The sequence below is a fragment of the Nelumbo lutea genome, chromosome 7, assembly GCF_056320005.1.
Source record: "Nelumbo lutea isolate HS-2025 chromosome 7, American lotus-T2T, whole genome shotgun sequence".
NCBI lineage: Eukaryota > Viridiplantae > Streptophyta > Magnoliopsida > Proteales > Nelumbonaceae > Nelumbo > Nelumbo lutea.
Window position 1 is genome coordinate 22,619,962 of NC_142690.1, and position 7,025 is coordinate 22,626,986.

At 36.6% G+C, this 7,025-nt stretch overlaps 1 long non-coding RNA gene across 1 annotated transcript; it reads left to right on the forward strand.

The window, feature by feature from the left end:
* Positions 1-3,121: 3,121 nt before the first annotated feature.
* On the forward strand, positions 3,122-5,925 carry LOC148845636 (uncharacterized). Its single transcript, XR_016102388.1, has 3 exons — positions 3,122-4,111; positions 4,935-5,277; positions 5,436-5,925. It is a non-coding gene; the product is annotated as an uncharacterized LOC148845636 (long non-coding RNA).
* The last annotated feature ends 1,100 nt before the right edge of the window (positions 5,926-7,025 follow it).

The following is a 7,025-nucleotide window of genomic DNA, read 5'->3' on the forward strand; positions in this document are numbered from 1 at the left end:
GTCGATGCAAAACTAACCCAACTCTACATATTTGCATTCACATTTATTTACATCATTTCAATAGGAATCTCAAATCATTCCGATTTACAAAGTTACTAAAAATTCTTCTCGTGTGAAAGAACCTACCTGATCATGTTGAAGTCACCTCCTATACACCATGGCATGGACTTTCCACCCCTAATATGGTTAAGTCCCTCACATAAGTAAATGTCTTGAGGACTCATCATTCAAGCCATAAACACTTGTGATGATCCCCCTAAAACCATCCTTAATTATCCTCTATCTCAATAGAAATTGAGAAAGACCCCTACAGAAGAATATAGCACTGTTAAAGAATCGGCATTCCAAATCACCAAAACCCCCCGTCATCCCATCAGCATTTAAGCATGTCCACCCATAATGACCCTCATCCCAAACACTTGTGACCATTGTTTCCTGAATCAAGACATCCGATTTCTGCTTCGCAACCAAATGACCATCCTTCCCCATCCCAAACATAAGCCCCGAACATTCCAAGACAAATTCTTCAGCATTCTGAACAAAGATTTTACAACTGAAACACACCTGCAAATTCAGAAGGCTGCATTTGAAAACGATACAAATATGTAGAGTGTAAAACGGTTCATATAAATTATAAAATTAGGTTAATTTTGCATTGCCTTCTTACCAAATAGACTTTTAGCTGTAATGGATGCAAACACAAGTTCCAATAAAGCATATGATTCTTTTATCAAAAGCCCACTTGAATGCAAATTTACTTCTTTTTTATTGATGTGCTTTTACATCTTATTATCAGTGTAAATATTTATTGTCTTTATCAATGCATAAATGTAATGTTGCCAAATACAGGCAAAAGTTAACCAATGTGCAAATTTACCCTGAACCAGGATTTATACTCCATTTGCATCGTTTCCAAATGCAGCTGAAGAAGAAAACTCCCCCAGACTTCATCTTCCTTTCCTTTTCCCCTACTGTATTCGTCCATGCCTTATGGTTTAAACCCCAGGTGAGTTTCAAGACTCCATCAAGAGTCCTTTTGGCTGTCATCGTGGTCTTCGGCATTAGCCTTCTCTCTCTCCTGTAGGATTCTTTGTTCAATTGCCACGAGCAAATTTTTCGTCTGTTCTTCCATTCCCTTAATTGAAATTCCAAGAAATTCCCCAAAACTCAGATATTTTGAGAGGACCCGATTTGATTTTTGCTCATTTTCAAAAGGGTTCTACGGCCTGTCCTCTTCAACCCACTCCTATGAGGGTAGCGCATCCACATACTTCCCCACCATCTCACCCTCTTCTATCGATACTAAGTCAAGTGATTGGATTGAAATTTTAAAATTTTGCACTTAAGTTATTGTTTAACCATGGTTTTTAGAATTTAATAAACATGGCTAATGCATCAAATTTGAAATGTAAAGGATAGATGATAGATCCATGAAAAACAGTTACATTAATTATCAAAAGGAAAGTAATAAAAGAAGCCATGAATTGAACAAATGGGACCCCATATGTCCATTACCATTAATTGCAAAGATTTAGCTCTTGTTAAGAAGGCAAGAACAAATTGAATGGTTGAACATATGGGGTCCGATCGCTCGACTTTGGGTTGTTGCAAGTCAGTGACACGAGTCAACCCATTCAAATTGAATGGTTGAACCATTGAACCAAAACCCAGAGGCAAAAGCAGGTCCATTTCCAGGCAGATTTTTAAAACATTGGAAAATGTGTGAAAGGGAGCTTCTCACTTGGTGCCAATAGAGTAAAACCACGACGTTCTCCACCCAGAAATCAAGCTTTTCCAGATTTTTCCAATTTTCCAGCTTTGATAAACACCCACAGTTCTGGAAGTTGGGTCTCCTGTAGAAGCCTTATTCCCGAGTCAGAATTACTCAATGGAATGCCACCAAAACTTACTGGCAGCAAGAACAGACACTAAAAATTGTATCCAGGAGAACAAGAGCAATTAATTTTCTTGACCAAAACGTCCCTACTATGCCAGCATTCTGTAGATATATGCTATGCCTTTTCATGTGTTTTTTCATGTATAATGAGGGGTGTTTTGATGATTTAAGAACCACTAAAATGGACCGTGTAACTTGATGAGTGTCTCTAATCAAAGTACACAATAGTAACTCCAAATAGGGATCAGATTGGATCGGATTCAAATCAAGATATATCCGAATCTGAATCTAATCCAGTTGGATTTCATAAATATCGATTTGAATTCGATCTAATAAGGATATTAGATATCTAAATCTAATTTGATCTGATTTAATTTTAAAATTTAATAAATTATTTAAAGAAAAGGGAAAATATAAGTTTATAAATAAAAATAAAAAATACAAGTATTTTTTTAATTATTTTTATCATATATATATATATTTTATTAAAAAATAAATAATATAAAAAAAATTATAAATATGTAATATAAATAACATGTGTATGTGTCTCAAATCGGATTCTTTTGGATTAGATAGGGGGTGATCCAAATTTCATCCGAATTTTAACCAAATCCTATCATCCAATGTGATCCAAAAATCCGAAATGGAGATATCCAAATCCAACAAAATAGGATCAGATCATGATATTATCCATTTACACCCCTATCTCCAAAAAAAAAACTTCTTATTCAACATTAAGATACAAGACTAACCCAGATTGGATGCCACCAATACCAACCACAAATGCTAACCCAGTGCCACCGGTCTCTTAATCTTGACAAGCTATCAGCCAAGGAAATAGGTCATAATGGAATCACTTCAATGAAGCTATTCAATCTGACTTGCGAAGGGTCAATTAAACCATCACTTCATTTGAATAATAAAAGGGGTAAATTTCTTAAATTATTATAGTTTAGTTAATTGACTAAGTGTACCTTTACTGTTTGAAATTATTATAGTTTAATTAATTGACTAAGTGTAAACTAAAAATTGACTAAGTGTACCTCTACTGTTTTTGACAATTGACAAACTCTACCAAACATCCTTAAATATTCTGTCAAAACCTCATACGTAATGTACATATATATATATATATATATATATATATATATATATATCCAATTTTACCCTCCACTTCTTTCCTCTTCTTTTTCCTATTGGGTTCAGGCACAGAGTAACAAACATGAGAATCAGCTCATGCTGAAAGGAGAAGGGGTTTCACCAATACAAGGAGTTTTTTCACCGTGCTCTTCGTATTGCTAAAGCTATCCGAAGTTCTGAACGCCGGTGACCACTACAACATTGTTGAAGCTCTTCATCTTGCAATGACCGCCCCACACCACTGCAAGTCCTCTCCCTCCCCCCCCCCCCCCTCCTCTCTCTCTCTCTCCTATCCGCCGCTCCAGTTAGACCACCACCGGCAGCCCCTTTCCTCTCACTGTCAGAAATCCTGTTGCAGCAGAGGCAGTATTCCTAATCTCAGAACACTTCTAATGTTCAGCCGCAGAGACAGCCTATTGGGATTTCCACTGTTTCCAACCTACCACAATTGATTCTACTGCATCCTCCAAGCAAATTTGTGAAGGTCTTATATACCCTGTCTCTAGGCTCATTCTTCTCGTTGTCGTCGAGTTTCAACTAAGACCACCATGGTGATAGGGACATGCACAGAGCAGAGACCATTGGTAAGAGATCGCAAAGCAGGGACATGCACGGAGACGCAACCTACCAGCTTCGTTTTTTATTTTATTTTTTTTAATGTCACTAAAAATTCTAGAAGAAAGAGATCGAGAGATGAGTTGAGATATTTGATTTTTTTTCACTGTGGAGTTGCAATAAGAGATTGCCATTAATGGGGTAGTTGGATTTAGGCATCTCCAAATGGCTGACCACCATGATGAAGAGATGCTATTTTTGTCGGTGGTCTCTAAGTACCTGCTGGATTTATGGAAAGGCAGGACCTTCCACGGTTCCGTCTCCGAATGGCTGACTGCTATGATGAATAAGAAATAGGAAAGGGGGAGGGGGGAGAGTACAGGTCGAGAGAGAGGTTTTCTCATAACACATAACACAGGTTTTCTACCGCAACTCCGTCTCCGAATAGCTTCCACTCTTGTCATTCTGTTACTGCTCAAAGGCAAGTTTTTTTCTTCTATTGACGACAGCTGTTATTGGGTGAGTCCAAGATTTTTATTTATTTTATTTTGAAATTTTGAAAAAGAATAAAATGTAAAATAACATTTTTTTGTCTTTTTGTTAAGAGATGCATTAAGGGAGATATTAGTCAATTGTAAGAAACAGTAGGATAGCATTAGTCAATTTTCAAACACTAAGATACCCTTAGTCAATGTTCAAAATACCAGATTTGCCCTTCTTCACTTCACTAGACCCAACATTTTTTATAGAGCAAAATTACTTTATTCTCTTCAATTTGATTTGGAGAATCTTTTTAATGAAAAATGAGTTCTTTTGGGGGTATTTTAATAAACTTTCATATGGATTGATAGGTATAAAGGTAAAATGTGTATTTTTGAAAAAACTAATGCATTAGGCTAAAGTTTTCTATCCAAGACAATAATAAAAGTATTTTCAATACTGTAGGGGAGGTTTTTGTCAAAGTGAAACTTAAGGGGAGGTTCTTATGATTGTCAGAAAGCTCAGGGGAGGTTTTTACATTTTGGCCTTTATTTTACTCTAATATTCTGTTTTTGTTAACGGAGAAGTTGAATAAATGTAAAATCTCATTGTTGAGCACCTTATTGTACAAGGGTTTCTATTTGACCAGCCCCCATTGAAATATTTGTCTATCATGCATGGTACTATGGTAGCATTGTGCCATAAAAATGTTCTCTAATGAACATGGTAAATTCTCCATGGCATTCTAGATTTTCTTTGCTAGAAAGATGGATTGATGCATGGACTTTCTTCTTAGCAACTTAAATTTCCTTGTACATTTTAATTTCTTTGTGGATTCAATAAGTAGGCTATGTCAGTGCAGCACATGAGAAGGAGTGCATTCAGAAAATTCAGTCCTTCAAGCATGCTGAACAAGTCTACCATAATGGGACATTGGTCATAAAAGCATTCAGCTCTGGCCTGGAAATAGGTTCTAACTGGGTGATAAATGGTCCAAAAAGAAACTTCGCATGCTTATCAAGCTCCATATTTGCATCTACACATGCAATGGGATTTTATTACAATTCTCTTCAAGGGAATGATGTGATCTCATTTTCAGATTTATCATCTGTGTGGCAATGTGAGTGTTTCATGCTTAATAGAAGTATGAATCAGATACAGCGAAAGGTCAACTCTCCAACTGGTTCTGATTTCTCACCCCTGAGGTATATAATATTACATATTCCAGCAATAATTTACAGGGTCTAAACTTTTTGCTAGATCTACGCCCCCCCCCCCCCATGATCAGTAGATCTTCCCCTTCAGATTCATTGTATTTAAGAATTTTTGCCATCTCTTCATCTTTCTGTTTTTTCTTTGGCAGAGATGACAATAATAGTAAGGAAGATTTCACTGACACTAGTGAAGATACAGTGGAAATAGACAAGCTTGCTTTGATATGCTCCTGTGCCATAGATTCTGTCGAGGAAGGAGGCCCTGTCCTCGTACCCATTGGTTGGCTTGGTATTATACTTCAGCTTTTGGAGCAGATATCACAATCCCTAGAATCTTCAAATCTAAATCGCTCAGTGAATTGTTTGTTCTTAACTTCTAAATTAGTATAATAAGCCATTCTAGACATTAGAAGCTAATACTTTATTTCTACTACTTAAGGGTTTATTCTAGTTGTGGGGATGGAAACTTTAGAAATTTTTTTGCTTTATTCTTTCAATAAGCTAACAAAGTGTGAAATTTTGATAGCAAAGTTGATGTTGCTGTTAAACATGAACTCACTTTACAACCGTGCTGTGTAAAGATTAAGTTTTTATAATGGCTAGACATAGATGAAAGATCTTATAATGAGATGTTATTAACTCTTCACTCTTTATTTCATTCTATTCTTTCAATGTGTCCCAAAAATAGAAAAGTGAATAGACTTCCATAATATCCTTCTTTTCAAATTAAAAAGCATGAAAATGCCAGCCTAAGAAGAATTGTTTCAATTACCACAAAGAAAAGATGAATTGTTTCATGTTTCTTGAGAAAAACCCAATTTGTGCCAAAGAGTCAGGGGAAAAAAGGAAATATGCAATTCCTTGTAAAGGTATAATTGAGGAACCTACAGATTCAACCTCAATTTGATGCATAAAGCATGTCTTCAGTGTGTCCAACTCCTAGACATTAGTGATCCAAAATATTGATCGTATGAAAACACTGTACACATCAAAGAAGTGTCTTCCATATAAATCCACATCATGCCAACTGTTGTCTTTACCCACAACAAAGTTGGAAAAAATTGACAATCAGGGAATTGTCCTCCTGGATCCTAGAACAAAGCCAATTATCCTTGATACTGAAACTAGGACTGTTGGCATGTATGCTAACTGCTGTCTTTCCCCACAAGTCGAAAAGAAATCAATCCAAGAGAAAGTTGTGCTTCTAGAGCCTAGAACAGAGTCAATTGTACTTGATACTGAGGCTAAGTCTGCTAGGTATAACACATCATTTCGGAAACTTCGCCATCTACCTAACATTAAGGCTGTCAAATCATTTGGACTTTGACATACTGTCTCAGCTTTTTAAAAGGTCATGTAAAAAAGGGCGGCCCAGTGCACGAGGTTCCTGCCAATGTGGGGTCTGCAGAGGGACAGATGTATGCAGACTTCCCCTGCACATAAAAAATAGAGGCTGTTTCCAAGATTTGAACCCTGGTCACCCAGGTCATAATGGAGCAACCCAACTGTTGTGCCAAGTCCAACCCAACCGTTATGAGGACAGGTAATGTATAAAAATGCTGTGTTGATATCCTAAGTATGTCCAAGTCCAACATTTGTATCCTTTCAACAATCATATAAGAGACGCTTGATCTCTAACGTCCAAGTCCAACATAAGAGATGCTTGATCCTAACTAGAGAGAGAGAGATGATTGATCCTAAATACTGATGGATGGAGATATCCTGATGCCACAAGTGAA